Source organism: Cervus elaphus, chromosome 6 (assembly GCF_910594005.1).
Source record: "Cervus elaphus chromosome 6, mCerEla1.1, whole genome shotgun sequence".
In the NCBI taxonomy this organism is placed as follows: Eukaryota; Metazoa; Chordata; class Mammalia; order Artiodactyla; family Cervidae; genus Cervus; species Cervus elaphus.
In genome coordinates this window covers 51457689-51475236 of record NC_057820.1, presented here as the reverse complement: position 1 = coordinate 51475236, position 17548 = coordinate 51457689, and the positions used below count along the sequence as shown (strand labels likewise).

Below are 17548 nucleotides of genomic sequence, written 5' to 3'. Positions count from 1 at the left end.
GATATTACTCAGCCATAAAAAGAACAAAATAATGCCATTTACAGTAGCATGATGGATCTAGAGATGATCATACTAAGTGAAATATGTCAGACAAAGACAAATATCACATATTACTAATATGCAGAATCTAATTTTTAAAAGAAATTATATAAATGAGCTTATTTACAAAATAGGAACAAACTCACAGATTTCAAGAACAAACATTGTTACCAAAGGGGAGATGTGAGGTAGGAGGGATATTATAGACCAGGAGCTTGGGATTAACATACACAAACTACTACATATAAAATAGACAGGCAACAAGGACCTACTGCTTAGTACAGGAAACTCTCCTCAGTATTCTGTAATAACGTATATGGGGAAAGAATCTGAAAAAGAATAAGTAGATATATATGTATAACTGAATCAATATGCTACACAAGTGAGACACAACATTGTAAATCAACTATATTGCAATAAAACAATTTTAAAAAGATACTGCTTGGCTGACAATTCCCAGAGAGAGGAACTCGAACAGATGCTGAGTGCTTTTAGCCATTGAAGTAATAAGAACCTCAGTCTTCATCCTGGAAATCTGGGCAGCTTACCCTGGCACCCATCACACTCTCCATTTTTTTTTTACCCATAAACATTTACAACAATGACATTTTTCTCCTGTGTCTCATGCACTTGATGATTGTGTCCGTGTTTTGTTTTGTTGGCTGTTTGAGAAAAGTGGTGTATTTGCATAAAGAGAGCATGTGTTGACATGCAATAGATCTGTTGCTTTAAATTCATCTTGCAAGTGGTTTTCATTGAAATAGCAGGAAACTAATGTCCTTTTAAAACTTTATTAAAATCATCTGGATATGCTTAATCTAGTAAAAGCAGAGTACACGGCTGCTGGACTTCCTATAGATTTAGATATGGAGCAGAAAGAGGCTTAAGTGATATCCTACATTTGAAACTGTGTAGAAAGATGTTATTGGCCTCAAAAAATATGTCCCTTATGAAGTAGATTCACAACTAGCATCCCTGCACCATTTCTGTTTGCATGACTTTTTGAATGTCTCTGGCATTCTGTCCTACTTGGTCTCTTCATTCTCCGTGTGGGTTCATATACATCATTGCTGTTTTTTCTAGAATTGCTGCCTTTCCTTGTTCAGTCTAAGACTTTCCGCTTCTCCACTCAAGAAAGGTCAATTCTGAAGTGAACCTTTACAAAGAGCTGTATCACCCTGAGCCTCAGAATCATTTCAACTTTGTCTTCAAAAATTTGACCCTTCATCATAATTGAGTTCTACTTAGTCTAGCCATTTTCATGATTAATTATAGATGGGAACTCTGGGCTAGATGGTGCAGCCATGTTTAATGAGGTCACTCAGATGGTCAGGCCGCTTTCTAGGGCACTGTGATCTTTTACTTACTTTTGGCAAAAAAAAAAAAAAAAAAAAGATCAAATAATTTACACCATGTTGTTGAGTTACTTTAGAAAAAATGACACCAGTGTTCATTAAGGATGTAAATACCTATAAATCCACTTAAACACATGCCTTCTACATTGAAAGCCACCCTGGAACCTTGATTACATTTGATTTTAGGGCTTTGAAATGCAAAGCAACACGCTGAACACTGTTGGATGAAACTGTTCTGAAGTGGAGAACTAGGAGGAAGTCTTAAATAGCGTTACTCCAGCCAACATACACAAACTTAACATTGCTTTTTGAACCTATGGCCATGTGCATTAAAGATGAATATTTTGCCTTTGAAAAATTAATGTCCCAGAGCTCTTGCAACCATTGTTTTTTTGTGAAATGGAGTATGCAAAATGTCTTTTAAAAATGCAGCCTTTTGGTGAATAGATTGTTTCTCCTCTTTTTGGGCTGTGTTACTCATTGGAAAGCCCCCTAAAGGAGCATTAAGCAAATGAGCAAATAGCTTTAAAAATCCTGTTACCATACTCAGAGGAACCTGGAGATGGATGGAGTCAGTGAGCGAGACCAATTTTCATCCTTGTGTGAAACAAATAAAGTGTCTCTTTCTCCTCTTTTCTTTTCTTGATCTTTTAAAAATGTAAAGGCTCACTGCTTTTTCTTGTTTAACAGATTTAAGTTTAAACAAAGAAGGCTTCTTTGAAAGGTCCAAGTAAGAAATGCCAAGCTAAGGAGGATGGAGCTGGCCTGGGAGCTTTGTGAGTTATCAGGTAAATGTTATGTCTGGAGTAGAGACTAAGATAACCAAGCCTCGTGGGGTCTTGGATCAATTTAATTTTGATAAATGACCAGTTTGGTAAATATTATTTACATTACTCCATAAGTCAGGTCTGTTTCTGATCCACTCATGTTTGAACAACTCGCATCATTGACTGTGGAAATAGCTTCTCAAGTAATCCCCATGGGCTGGCTTACCCCACTGTTAGCTCACAGTTAGAAGGATAATTAGGAATGAGGGTGCTTGGCTTTTGAACTAAAAATGAAAGCATGGGCAAAAGGCTCAGTAATCTATATTTGAAGCAGTTCTTGAGCCACAAGAACTCAATATTCCCAGCAATCTACAGAAGTGGTGGTATTTTAAAATTCTGCATCTGCTTTAAAAAATGACGTTCTTAAATATTACAAGATTTAAAAAGAAAAACAGTTTTTAAGCATAGTCCTATCCCTTTAACACACTATTTTATCTATCTGTATTTTCTACTCTCTATCTATATAGGTTATATGTTTATTGATTCACTCACTCCTTCATTCTGCAAGTGTTTAAATACTTAGAATGCATCAGTTAGTAGTTAATGCCAGAGATTAACCAACATTTTCTGTAGTGAGCCAACCACATAGTAAAAGGTTTTGAGGGCCACCCAATCTTTGTCACAACTTCTCAGGTCAGGTGTTATAGGGCAAAAGCAGTTAAAGACAATATGTGAACACACAGATCTGATAGTTTCCCCATAAAACTTTATTTACAAAGCAGGCAGTATGTTGGATTTGGCCAGCTGGTCACAGTTTAACTAAACTGTGGCATAAAACCATGGCATCCAAGAGCCAGACAAAATATTAGATAAAGTCCCATTGAACATACACTGTAATTGGGGAGGGCAAATAGTAAATAACAAATAAATGGTCTCAGTGAATAAATAGTACAAATGAAAGAAACTATTAGGTTGGTGCAAAAGTAATTATTTATGGATGCTAAGTTTTAAATCACTGTAACTAGGCTCAAACACATGTTTATTAATCAAAATAAGAACCATTACAATCAACACATTTTTGCCAATGAGAAATTAGTTTGTTTATTACTATAGCATAAAAACTTATGCTTTGGGATTCGATGAAGTCTTGGATAGCTTTTTCTGCATCCTGCTGGTTGTGGAAGCATTTTCCGTACAAAAAGTTGTCAAGATGCTTGAAGAAGTGGTAGTCAGTTGGACAGAGGTCACATGGATATTGCACCTCAGACAAAAATTGTAGCCCAGTTTGTTCACCTTTTGAAGCATTGGTTGTGTGATATGCAGCCAGGTCACAGAAAAGAATTGGGCCCTTTTTGTTGACCACCACTGATTGCAGGAGTTGTAGTTTTTTGTGCATCTCATTGATTTGCTGAGCATACTTCTCAGATGTAATGGTTTCACTAGGATTCAGAAAGCTGCAGTGGATTAAACTAGCAGCAAACCATGAAACAGTGCCCATGACACTTTTATTGGTGCAAGTTTGGCTTTGGAGATTGTTCTCAGTCCAGCCACTGAACTGGTCATCACTGGTTGTTACATAAAATTCACATTGTTGTTGCATAGAGCTGTTGCATAGGGTAAGAGAAAATGACACTTCTAAAAGAAACTGTTTATTTGATTTGCAGTCAGCTCTTGAGACACCCATTTATCAGTTTTTTCATCTTTCCAATTTGCTTCAAATGCCAAATGACCATAGGATGGTCGATGTTGAGTTCTTCAGCAACTTTGCATGTAGTTGAAAGAGGATTAGCTTCAGTGATCCTCTCAGTTGGTCGTTGTACACTTCCAATGGCTAGCCTCTGCTGCACTCCTCATCTTCACGGCTCTAATCTACTTTGCAAAACTACTTGAACCTCCAGTGCACTGTATGTTCATTAAAAGTTTCTGGGCCAAATGCATTGTTGAAGTCATAGTTGTCTCCACTGCTTTATGACCCATTTTGTGCTCAAATAAGATCATTTGAATTGATTTTTGTCTAACATCATTTCCCTAGTCTAAAATACATATAAAATAAACACCAAGGAATAATTCATTAGCAAAAAATATAAAGCAAGAAATGCACGTTAAAATAATGTATAACAAACCACATTTATTTAAGAATGTATTCCAATATCAAATGGCAAAATTCAGTAATGCAAAACCAAAATTATTTTTGCACCAACCTAATATTCCTTCCTCTGTGTCATACATGTAGCTAAATCTAATTGATGAGCATATATATGAAGGAAAGATATCAAGGTAATAAAAGATATCAAGATAATAAACTTTTTCTAAATTCTTTGTTTCTGCTTTGGACAGAGAAACCCAAGAATTTTAAAGTAGGGCAAAAATCAGAAGCAAGGAATGTAAATGTAAAGAGTGTTTGCCTTTTGGTAAGAAAATTTTTGTTAGCTTTAGGCACCCAGCTTTCTGGGTAGTCCTGAAAATCAGGGTCTGAAGAAAGGAGCAGACAAATGGGAACCTCATTCTTCCTGCTCAGGGCCTGTGTTTTGCCACTCAGCAGCAGCCCTTCATAATTAAGTCAGTTAAGAAACAAGGTAGCTCAGACATAGAAGCTCGTGTTCAAATCCATCAGGCACGGATTGTAAATGGCACAGTGCATGCAAAGCACAGTACATGGTACAACGTTATAAAGAGGATATACTGATGAATGTGACAGATCCCTGTCTTTGTAGTTGGAGGGAGAGACAGGGACCTGGCAGATAGGACAGATTGAAGGCCAAGGTATCACGTGATAGAGTAGGGTGTGTGTGTGTGTGTGTGTGTGTGTGTGTGTGTGTGTGTGTGTGTGACTGAAGGCCAAGGTATCAAGTGATAGAGTAGGGTGTGTGTGTGTGTGTGTGTGTGTGTGTGTGTGTGTGTTGCTCAGTCATGTCTGACTCTTTGTAACACCATGGACTGTAGCCCACCAGGTTCCTCTGTCCATGGGATTCTCCAAGCAGGAATACTGGAGTGGGTAGCCATTCCCTTCTCCAGGGGATCTCCCCAATCCAGGGATCAAATCCAGGTCTCCTGAGTAGCAGGCAGATTGTTGATCGTCGGAGCCACCAGGAAAGTCCATGATAGACTATATGGGAGGTCAACTCCTACTCTTCCCTCATCTTCAGCATAGAGGAAGGGCTTACCCCCCATCCCATGCCTCAGGAAGGGATTGCACTGGAAATATGTATTCCCTTCTCTTTCAGAAATATTTTCTTCTCGTATGCTCTTCCCCTGGGGAAGAACAGTAATCTTTCTGGTGGATGAGATTGGAAAAGTATAGAGTGCGGCATTTTCGGTACTCTTTTTTTTTTTAGATGCTGGTCATGGCAAACATATTTCTACGTGCCAGATACCAACATTTTCATTTCTTTAATCCTCACAGCAGTCCTGTGAGGTAGCACTTTATCATTCCCATCTTCTAGGTGAGGAGATTAACTCATAGAAGCTCTGAGGGACTTGTATGTCTGCTTGGCTGATGAATGGCACAGCCAGGTATAGTCACTCAATCAAACTCCAGGATCCTTGCTCTCAATTCCTCCCCTCTCTGGTTCCAGGGAAGAGTGAAAGTGTACTGTTCACTTCTTCCATGACATAAGCATACCAGAATCAGGGCAGGGTCCTGGTCTTGCTCGAAGCCTCTGTGTTCCTGATGGAGGCACAAGAGCAATTTCGAGGTGTAAATATAAAGGTTTCCTTCAGTTAAGGGTATCCATTGCTAGATTTGGTGCAAGTGGGCAGAAAAGCCAATCATGTTCTTAAATTCAGCAACATTGGTGATAAAGCTAATATTTCTATCTCTCTTGATTTAACTGCTGTATCTCTTTCCCAAAATTTTGGTGCCCAGCCAACTCAGAGGAAAAACGGTGATTAATTCTCACCCCAGACTCCCATCATAAGTATGAATAATAGCAGTAGTAAAAAATATCCAACAACAAATATGGTATAGCAGACATTGTGATGAGTGCTTTAGGTATGTATCATCTCTTTGCATCTTCACCACAATCTCAAATGAGTAGATACTCCATGTTATGGAAGAGTAAAGAGGGATTAAATTTTAGGTTGTCAAATAGATTTCTGATGAATGAGAGTGTAATGACTGTTTTATTGTCATTATGACATATTAATAGGCAAACCCAACACTTGATTGCAATGGTCTTTGATGTTAACTTCAAATAATTCTGCTCTTCACAGAATCACTGACAATAGTTGATGTTTAATACTATCTTAAGAGCATGCAAAGGTCAAAATAATTCACAGTACTGGCCAACAAATAGCAGAATGAAGTTAGGTTAAGACATTTCAGTAGAAAACCTCTTTTATCTGTCTACTTCTTCTCACCTTTTTCGGCATTGCCCTAGACAAGCCACCGCTGTCTCTCACTTGTTCTACTGAAAGAGTCCTCATATCATCAGCCACATGTATTTCGTCAGTGTCAGATGTCTTCTCCATATGCACAAGCGTGACCTCACTACAGGGCACTGCCCCTGACTCCCCCTTCAGTCCTGTCTCCTCCATTTCCCAGCTACACTTCAGTTCCTTGGCTATCCCATATCTTTCGTGATGTGATTTGTTGCTGTTGTTTTTCCTTTCTGAAATATCCTTCCCTCTTCCTGAAACATCCTTTGCTAACCCGTTTTCACATCCATAAGGAAACTTATCCTTTATGCTTCAACTTGAATATTGCTTCCTCCGAATTTCTTTCTTAGTAGCCCTTGTTAGAGGTCCTTGTGCTATCCCATCCCTATACTTCTAGGACTCATCTCAGTTTATATTCATTTGGTTTTTGTAGCTACTCGTTTTTTGTCTGACTTCATCTGAAATAAAGCTTTACAGGGGTCTGATCCGAATCTGCCTTGCTCACTGCACTGTTCTCAGTGCCAAGCGTGGACTCACCCAGTTTATGTTGTTGATCAAACTGAATATGGTTGCGAAGGTCGTGTCCTGTACGCTTCAAGGGTACTATCCACATAGATGATGATATCACTGATGCTCCCTGGAAATGTACAACACATCAACCTTTTATTGAATGAAAGAATGAATAAATAAATAAGTGACACCATTATTACAGAATTGCCTTATTGAAGAAAACTGTTTTGATGCCCAGTATTTCCTAGAAACCATAAAATCGCATGTGGTCATATATGCCTTGCATATATGTCATACTTAAGCAGTAATGTTGGCATTTTATGTATTCCAAGTGAAATCTCTTTTGCCCTTATTGAAATTCTGCATCAATTTTTTTCATAATCTTGAACTTAGTCCACAGCCCTCCAGGTGCCAATATAAAGTCCCACTTTAGCTTTTTAATTGTACAGAGACCTCATTCTTGACTTGCACGTGAGAAAGAGCTGAAGCTGCATTCCATGTGTGAATCAAAATACATTTTAATACAGTATTTTTATTCAGTGGGGCCCCTGAGTAAAACCTGCAATGTATTATAAAATGCTGGTAAATATATATACAATCATAGAGGGAAGGAATGAGTGACATCCAGAAGAAGGTTATAGATCATAGTGCTGAGAGCTGGATTACCTGGCACATGGAACTGCTCATAACTAAGTGTGTATTGTAAATAATAAATCTTAACCATGGTGCCCATCTCCAAGTCTTTCCATCTACATGTGTGACTCCAGGCTTTGCTACAGTAGAAATTGAACTGTGATTACTACTGATAACCATTTATTAATAAATTTAAACAAGGAAGCAGTTTAAAAAATAAAATGGGAATTTGAATTGAACAAATTGTGGTTTCTTATAGGATATAATTGTAACATCACCTCCAATACTGCCATCATTTCACCTTGTAATTCACATTTGCACATTCCCCCAAGACACTCTAAGCTCCCCATGGCTCTTTAATCTGTTTTACTAACTTATGCACACTTGCCTTGCACATAGAGTTTGCAGATCTTGGTATTCATAGGGTGACTGAATGAAATTATTAAACAAAATGGTTTCATTAAACCAGACTTAAAATTCCACACCACCTCAAAAACATCACTTTATTGGCTTTTCAAACTGAGAACAGAACATTGACTTGGGCAAGTTTCTCACTGGGACTTAACCCATGAGATGGTAGATGTCTTGATGCACACTAAGAAACCCCTTCAGGAATGAAGGGCTTACCCATGAACTGCTGGGAGTGCAGTCAGATGGCAGCCTTGGTTATTTGGCCCCCTTTGGGAAAAGACTGTTAAGGAGAGCCACCAAGCCCTTCCCACGCATTCTCAGCCAATAGGTGGTCAACTCCAGCGTGTCAAGTCTGCATGCTCTTCCTCCATCTCAAGTCAATGCTACAGAGCCACCTCAGCTCCAGAACTTTTCTTGGGGTCAGCTGAAGCCTGTCCTGCGAATAAAACAGAGCTCAAGTTGTCCCTCTAGCCCATCCTTCCTTTCACAGGTGTTGATGATCCCAAGAGCACTCCCTAATAAATCTCCTCAATGCTAGTATTTGTCCCAGAGTTTGTTTCCCACAGAGCATAGTGTATAACCCATGACTCTATGTTTCAAAGAGTTAAAAGACAAAGGAATCAATTCAAGGAATATTCCCCCTTACTAGAACAATCTCAAAACAAGCAGTGTTATTATTTGTGAAAGTGACTGGGTCTCAGTAGCAGCTGCAGCAGAGAGTTGGATTTGTGCTATTCGTGTCATAAACAGAAACACTGTTGTAGCTTAGAGTAACCAGCAGCATTGGCCTTCATTGCATGGGACCACTGCTCCCAAAACAACACTAGGAATTTGGGAAATTATGGTGATGGAACAGACACTTAATTAAGGGTAGTGTCAGAGTTCTTGCATTTTTTTAACTGACCTCCAGAAAACTATATTCCTCTGATGCTTGGTTATTCTTTGATTATATTTAATTTCCCAAAGTGTGCAGTAACAAGACAACACTTGAAGAAATCTCTAAGATCCAGAGGATTAAAAAGTCATACATTTTCCGTAATAACTGTTATAACAAATGTAGTTCAATGATACTGTAGTATAATTAGATTTAATAACATATCATAATTATTGATGAGGCTTTTGTATAGAGGAGTCAGTGAACTGCAGGTTGGGGGAGAAGCCCAGCCCACCACGGGCAGAATTTGGCCACAGTCATTCATTTAGAGGTTGTTCCTGGTTGCTTTCATGCCATGGTGGCAGAGTTGAGTAGCTGGGGCAGAAGTTGCATGGCCCACAAAATCTAATATATTTATCATTTAGCCCTTTGCAGAAAGACTGTTGACCCCTGCTCTCATGTAGTAACATTTAATGATCCCAATATAGTATTAAATGAAAGGAGAAAAATTTGTTGAAGGAAAATAACACTCCATATGTACATATACATACATACACAAAACGTTATCTCTGGTCATTGAGATTAGAGATGAATATTTGTATTTTCTTCTTTTTGCTTTTTGTATTTTCCATAGGAAACATGCATTTTTTTTTTTTTAGTAACAAAACTAATAAATGCTATTTAGTGTGTAATTTTTTTCTTCAAAACCACTTAGAATTTTATTAGCTAGCTGTCTGTATAAAAAAAAAGTCATTTATCTAAAGTCCAGTTAGAAAGCAGCTCTGAATGTGTGCATACTGAAGGATTTGTACAAAGGATTTCATAATACTACTCCATGTCTAAGAAAATATGCAAACCATCAAGTTGCATATTCATAGAGAAGCTTGCCCAGCTACTGGATTAAGCATCCAGTTGGCGATCAGAAGCTTAAAAAGAGAACCAGCAACAACCCTGGGTTATTTTGTGACAGCTGGCTCCATTTGGTAAGCCTGTACACGTTGTGCTAAGAAATACGGTTTATTCAACTTCTGGTTTGTGATGCTTTTTAAATTCTCCCATCAGTTTTCTTGTGTGTTTCAAGAAGAAAATGCCAAAAAGCTTCCATTTTCCTAAACCAGGCCATTTCTAGACTAAAAAATAACACAGTGGTCATTAAAATAACATAGCTAATCATTCTTGAACCATTTTCTGAATAAATAACAAGACTCAAGTTCAATGCTGTTTACCAGTATCCTGTTTGTTTGTTTGTTTTTAGTTGGGATATAGCTGTCTTACAATGTTACGTTAGTTTCTGCTGTGAAATGAAGCAAATCAGCCATGTGCGTGCGTGCATGCTAAGCTGCTTCAGTTGTGTCCCACTCTTTTTGACTCTCTAGACTGTAACTTGCAAGGATCTTCTGTCCATGGGATTCTCCAGGCAAGAATAGTGGAGTGGGTTACCATATCCTCCTCCAGGTGATCTTTCTGACCTAGGGATTGAACCATGTTTCCTGCGGCTCCTGCACCGCAGGTAGATTCTTTACCACTGAGCTCCTGGGGGAGCCCCTGAATCAGCCATATGTGTGTATATATACACACGTATTTCCTCGCTCTTAGCCCTCCTTCCCATCCTCCCCCATCCCACCCATCTAGGTCACCACAGAGCACTCAGTTGAGCTCCTTGCCCTGTACAGCAGATTCCCATTAGCTATCTGTTTTACACATGGTAATATATATATTAATATGTCAACCACATCCTCTTAACAAACAAGAAATACTCTTTCCACCTATTTTCAGATGGGGAAACAGATCCTCAGGCAGGTTCAGTAGATGGCCAAAGGCTCACCAGTCTAATACATAACTTAGCCAAATGTCCAGAGGTCAAGCCAACTCTCTCTGACTCTGGAAATCTGAGTCCTCACTCACCAACCTGTGTGGTCTCCTGACCATCTGCATGTTTCAAAGCATGATATAATCCTAGCACCCATCTCCATGGGAACATGTAGTTGGTATTCAAAAATATCTGTAGAATGACCAAAAGACTGTGCAGTTTAGTCCATTCAGTAAAGCCTGGCACAAAGAAGTAGGAGTTGTAACATTAAGAAATATTAGGAGATCTTGGTTTTCATGTATAAAATTATTTGGGGAGAGTATTTTCAGAGTGGGTATAAAGCACTAGCAGACTGCTGTGTAATATTAGAACACTTCTTATTGGAAGTAACTTCAGGAAACTGTTTTGTATACACATTTTATAAGTCCAAATTGATTTAATTCAAATAAATATTAAACTTTGTATAAAAACCATATTTGCTTAACCTGTTATACTATGTCAGTATCACATAGAAAAATATCAGAATATGATTTTTATTTCCATTTTCTTCCACTCTCTTAGGCATTTTTAGAATGCTATTCCAGTGCTTTGCTCACTGGAAAACTGAGGCTTTTTTTTTTTAAAAACTCTATGAATTAAAGCAAATATTACTGTATTTCTGGCTTAGAAACTATGGATCTGTGTAGATGCTGGAAAAGGTGTATCTTCATAATGCATCCTTTCCTGTTCCTAAATCAAAACAGAATGAATCTTTGAGATTTGGAAATTAGCATCACTTAGTCACACCAAATAAAAGTCAATTGTTGCCAAATCTATTTTCTAAATAAAATGATGCATTTTTTTATCCTTCCATTGTGTAACAGTATAAAGAAAAAATAAAGTATGGGCTTGGAACTCATATTTAAAAGTTGGCAATTACCCCCCGCCTAGTTTTGGCAATTTGTATTTCTATTTGAAATACATTAATTGGTGAATTGGGGCTTCCCTGGTAGCTCAGCTGCTAAAGAATCCGCCCGCAATGCCGGAGACCCCGTTCAATTCCTGGGTCAGGAAGATCCCCTGGAGAAGGGACAGGCTGCCCACTCCAGTATTCTTAGGCTTCCCTGGTGGCTCAGCTGGTAAAGAATCTGCCCGCAGTGCAAGAGACCTGGGTTCGATCCCTGGGTTGGGAAGATCCCTTGGAGAAGGGAACGGCTACCCACTCCAGTTAAAATAGAATATAATGTTTTTAAACCTTTACAAATGCCAGGCTTGACAAAATGCTGTCAACGTAGTTACTTTATCATTATCTCTATTTGACAGAAGAGAAACTTCTAAGGCTCAAAGAAATCAAGAAACTTACTCAAGATAACACAGCCATAAAAAAAGCAAAGCTGGGATGTGAATTCAACTATCGCAGCCTTTAGGGTAGAGTTGCACAGCCTCTAGGGTAGAGTTGCTCAACCTCAGCACTACTGACATTTTGGACTGGATAATCCTTTGCATAGGGGACTGTCCTGGGCATTGTAGGATGTTTAGCAGCATCCTTGACTTCCACACATCAGATGTCAACAGTACCTCCCTCTCAACAAGTTGCAACAACCCTAAATGTTTCCAGACATTATCAAATTTTCACTGGGGAAACAAAATCAGCTCTGGTTTATAACCACTGCCCTAAGACTCCTGTCCTAACTGCTGTGCTTTTCTGCCTGCCTTTCAATTTAGGTCAAGATCACCCTTCCAGAATGAACCCTTAGCAAGCTTGTCATAGTCCATGCATGTCTGGGCTTCAGCCAATTTAGTTTCTCCCTCATTTTACGTAGGAAGGAAATGCCAGGCGCCCACAACCTGGAGTGATTTAGGATATGTACCCAAAGCTAAAATTAATTTAAAAAAATAATGAATTGCCCTGCTCTCATTACCAGAAATTTGAGCCAGAAATGGATCCATGTGCTTGGGATGAGATTGTAAAATGGGGAGGGGAATAGGAAGACTTATTCAAGCTCAGAGTGCTTACTAATTTCACTCAGAATTAATTTGATGAAGAACTAGAATAAGAATTGCAAAGTCATCAAAGATGATGGCTTTTCCTTTATGACCCTTGGCTCCAGAACAAAGAGCCTTTTTTTGCGGGTTTTGGGGTTTCCAGAATAAAGGGAATAAAATGTTTAGGTAATGTTTGGATGGTTTAGACACTGTATGTACATTAGTGATAGGTCAGTTAATATCTGCACAGTTCAAAGAGGCAATTATTTTAATTTATAAATCACTTCAGAGGTAGGGAGCTGCCATCCATTAATGTGGTTTTTACAAATAAGAGTGCTCATTGTTACGTGTTTGTGTATGTGCTTTTCTACCCATGTCATTCTATCTGGCCCGAATTTTCCAACCAGATCGCATACCTCTGTGATTATGTATTTGTCTCTAGAGCACTGCCAAATACATAAAGCATTGTATCTGCAATTTGACCCTTGGCTGAGACCACCCTCTTTTTCGAGTTTTCGCTGTGCTGAAAGGTACCACCACGCACAGTGTTGCTTCCAGAAAAGGACTTCTTACATTACACTCTAAATGGCAGAGTCTGGGACTAAGCCTCCCCAGGGGGTGACAGTGCCTCTTGGTAATCATTCAAAAAGGAGAGAGGGCCAAAGTGATTCTGGGCATGGAGGGCTTATTAGACACTTGACGACTGGTTAAAAGTTCCCAAGTGTCAACACAGAGATTTCCTTTAAAACCATGCCATAAGCATCCCTTTATTTTGTCTTATTTTTTTAATTACTAAATGACAAAAAATATCAAGCATAGTGCTCAATTCTAGGGGAATAAGAGTATGTAAGACAAATACAACCCGATGGGGGAGCAGGCAAACTAGGAAGCTGGGATAAGAGTGTAGACTGATGGTTGCAGTAATTAGTAAATTATAATGTAGTGGAGAGGCTACACAGGTGGCTTAGTGGTAAAGAACCCACCTGTCAATGCAGGAGATGCAAGAGACACAGGTTCAATCCCTAGTTGGGAAGATCCCCTGGAGAAGGAAATGGCAACCCACTCTAGTATTCTTGCCTGGAGAATCCCATGGACAGAGGAGCCTGGCAGGCTACAGTGCATAGTGTCTCAAAGAATCGAACACAACTTAACGACTAAGAAGCAAGAAAGATACTAGAAGAGGTGTTGTGGTTGGCAAAGCTTCCAGAAGGAAGTAACATCTTCTTCAAAGCTGAAAGATGAATGTGTGTTAATTTGGTGAATTGGAAGCGGGTGCGTTCCAGGCAGAGGGGTGAGGCATGGAGCAAAGGCCCAAAGGCAAGAGAGAATTCAAGAAACCAAAGAAAAAATGGAAAGATAGACAAGTGAGGGCCAAGCAGTGAAGCTCAAGATCTGAGCACAGATAGGATTGCAAAATGTTTTCCAAGTCATGTTAGTTGACTTTATCGTAAGGGCACTGGCATGTAATGGAAATGTTTTAAGCTGGGGGATGATATGGTCAGATTAGGAAAACCAACAGGAGGAGACACACATGGCAAGGGAAGAGGAGAGGGGTTTGACAGTACATCAGGGAGAATAGTATACCTGTTGGCTCAAGGACTGGAAATCAATGATATTTGATGGAAGAGAATTAAATGAGTAAAAAAGATCTTGCTAATAATAAAGTCACTTTAATAACCCTTCCATTATATAATACTCCTTCCCCTTTAACACAGCATACTTCTGTTGCAGAAGAATGACAATTACATACTCTATATTTATGACTGGTTTCATGAATAAAAATTACAGATGTTATTGAGCATCTCCTACATGCCTGGCATTATTCTAGTTACTGAAGAAGCTACTATAGACCAGAGGCCATTCCTTCAGTGAGTTTCATTTTAATGACGGAAACAGACAGTAACAAGCAAGTCTGTTTCTATATCTGAGTCTATTTCTGTTACATAGTCATATTTTAGATTCCACATACAAGTGACATTATATGCTATCTGTCTTTCTCTGCCTGACTCACTTCACTTAATATGATAATCTCTAGGTCCATCCATGGATGGATAGCTGAAATGGCATTATTCATTCTTATTTATGGCTGAGCAATATTCCATTGTATATATGTACCACATCTCTTTATCTATTCATCTGTTGATGGGACATTTAGGTTTTTTCCGTGTCTTGGCTATTGTAAATAGTGCTGCTATGAACATTGAGGTACATTTATCTTTTTGAATTAGAGTTTTGTCTGGATATATGCCCAGGAGTGGGATCACTGGATCATATGGTGACTCTGTTTTCAGTCTTTTGAGAAACCTCCACATAATTTTCCATAGTGGCTGTACCAATTTATATTCCTACCAACAGTTCCCTTTTCTTGGAGGCCATCTACTTTATGACTGGACATTGTTAAATCCATCCCAGTGCTTGGAATAAATAGTCCTTCCTGGAACTGTGGCCCTTCCCGGGATTCACTGATAAAAATGTTTTATTATGAGATTTCTGCTTTCTTCCTTGGGATGAGAGCCTTGTCAGTGCAATACACTTTGTGCGGAAAACAGATCAGATGACCTAGGTAGAGCCTTCCCTGGAGAAATGATTATTTATGTTCAAAGACCAGGCTGTTGGACACTGACCAATTGTCAAGCCCTTTCTCAGAAAAAACAAAACAATACCGCATGCTTTCCCATTGCCCCACTTAGAGGGAACACATCCCACATGAGTGGGATTTTTGCTCTGTGCTGGCCAGCCACCTTGTCAACAATTAATTCAGTTCCTTAATCACAGGAAAAGTGTTTAGGAAACTGAAATAATGAGAGAGGATCATCATCAGGATCGTGTGTGTTCCAAGGGCTCCCTGTGCACTGCCGGCTTTCCTCCTGCCTGGGCACAGGATGATGGCGAAGCGGCACCTTTACCAGTAGACAGGTGTGGGTGTGTGTGCTCACTGGGTTCCACTCCCTGTGGGTTCTGAGGCCTTAATTTCCTGAGTTTGTAAAATGGAAATCACACTTGACTCATGTCTGAGATGATAGGGGATTTCGTTAATCTCCATAGAGTAGATTTTCTCTGGTTTATGTGGCGGCTTTGCTTCATTTGCTCCGCTTTTTTAAAAAAACAGAACATCAGGCTTAATGGCTTCCCAGGTGTCTCCATGGTAAAGAATCCACCTGCAATACAAGCGTTGGCTCCCTGGGTCAGGAAGATCCCCTGGAGGAGGGCATGGCAACCTGCTCCAGTATTCTTGCCTGGAGAATCCCATGGACAGAGGAGCCCGGCAGCTACAGTCCTTGGAGTCACAAAGAGTTGCCCATGACCAAGCATACATGCATGTCAGTCTTTATTTCTTCTGCAGCCACTGTCTTCGACTGGCAATTGCTTCATTTTTATCATCACCAAAGAGTGGCAGTGAATCAACATGCTGTTTATAAAGGAAACCTTGAGATTGTCTTTCTGATGAAAGACTTACCTAAAGGCTATGGTTTGTTATTGAAGTAATATCAGTGCCTAGTAAAATTTAGAAATACAAAACAAGATGAGGGTTGGAGCAAGAGAAGGTAGAGAAGGAGAATTCTGGGAGAAGTTAAATTATACTTGGCTGGTCCCTAACATGTTACATCATTTTGTTATGAAAACATCATGGTCTTACAAAACTTTTGTGAATGTACCATTAATTATTTGTAATCTAATGGCATTATTTCAGTCATATTAAAATGAAGAACATTTGCTGCTGTGACAGATATGATAATAGCTTTCTGCTGTGAAAGGCATTCATTTTGAAACTTCAAGTAATTATTTCTGAGGAGAGGGTACACGTCAGCATAATACCTTCCACTTTTTACATCTAAAGTTATATTTTATGGCAGCTAATCTCAGTAAACAGAGGCAGTGGGAGGCCATGTAATGTTGAAAGAACTATAGAAAAGGATTTGCTTTGTAATTAACTGTTAACACTTCATGAATGGAAATGTAGTTGCACAGATGACATCTGGGTGCTGGAATTAGAAAGACTGAGATTCCAATCCCAGTTCTAACTCTTACAGCCATATTGCCTTTTAGGACAAATTAAACATTATCTCTAAGCCTATATTTCCTTATCTGTAAAATGGAGATAATAACAATACTATTTACCTTACAAGTTGTAATTAAATTTATATCTGTAAGCCTTTTAACAACAATTAAAATGGTACCTGATACATAGCAAGAGCTCAAAAAACATTAACCATTGTTGACATTAACTGTGTTACTTTTAGCAAGTTCCTTTAGGAACCCAGGCTTTGAATTTCTCACTTTTAAAATAGGAGATTTGGACTACCATCAGTGTTTCCCAAAATTAATCATTCAAACATAGCGTTCAAAGTTTTTGCCCTTTGGGGAAAAATATCATGAAATATAACCCTGAAAAGAATAAAGCCATATACACAGATATTCAGATTACCTGTATAAATCTGTACATTTAAAATAAACCTGTAATTTATGAAACAGGTCACCAGCCCAGGTGGGATGCATGAGACAAGTGCTCGAACCTGGTGCACTGGGAAGACCCAGAGGAATCAGGTGAAGAGGGAGGGGGGAGGGGGGATCGGGATGGGGAATACGTGTAAATCTATGGCTGATTCATGTCAATGTATGACAAAACCCACTGAAAAAATAAATAAATAAATTTTAAAAAAAAGTATGCAATCAAAAAAAATAAAAATAAAAAAATAAAATAAACCTGTAATTTAATATAGGTACATTGGTTTTAATTTAATAGCATAAGATAACATCATACCCATCCTTCCAATGTGATATGATAGAAGGTATTGTCACTGAAGGC

General features: G+C 38.8%; 1 protein-coding gene and 1 long non-coding RNA gene across 12 annotated transcripts in view; one reads left to right on the top strand and one right to left on the bottom strand.

Annotated features, from left to right (window-relative positions):
• LOC122696617 (poly(A)-specific ribonuclease PARN-like) overlaps window positions 1–17548 on the bottom strand; it is a 256073-nt gene that overhangs the window by 62666 nt on the left and 175859 nt on the right. The window lies entirely within an intron of this gene.
• LOC122696619 overlaps window positions 1–17548 on the top strand; it is a 60927-nt gene that overhangs the window by 24827 nt on the left and 18552 nt on the right. For both annotated transcript variants that reach the window (XR_006341796.1, XR_006341795.1), the window contains exon 2: window positions 2085–2182. This is a non-coding gene — a long non-coding RNA (uncharacterized LOC122696619). The remainder of the gene's footprint in view (window positions 1–2084; window positions 2183–17548) is intronic.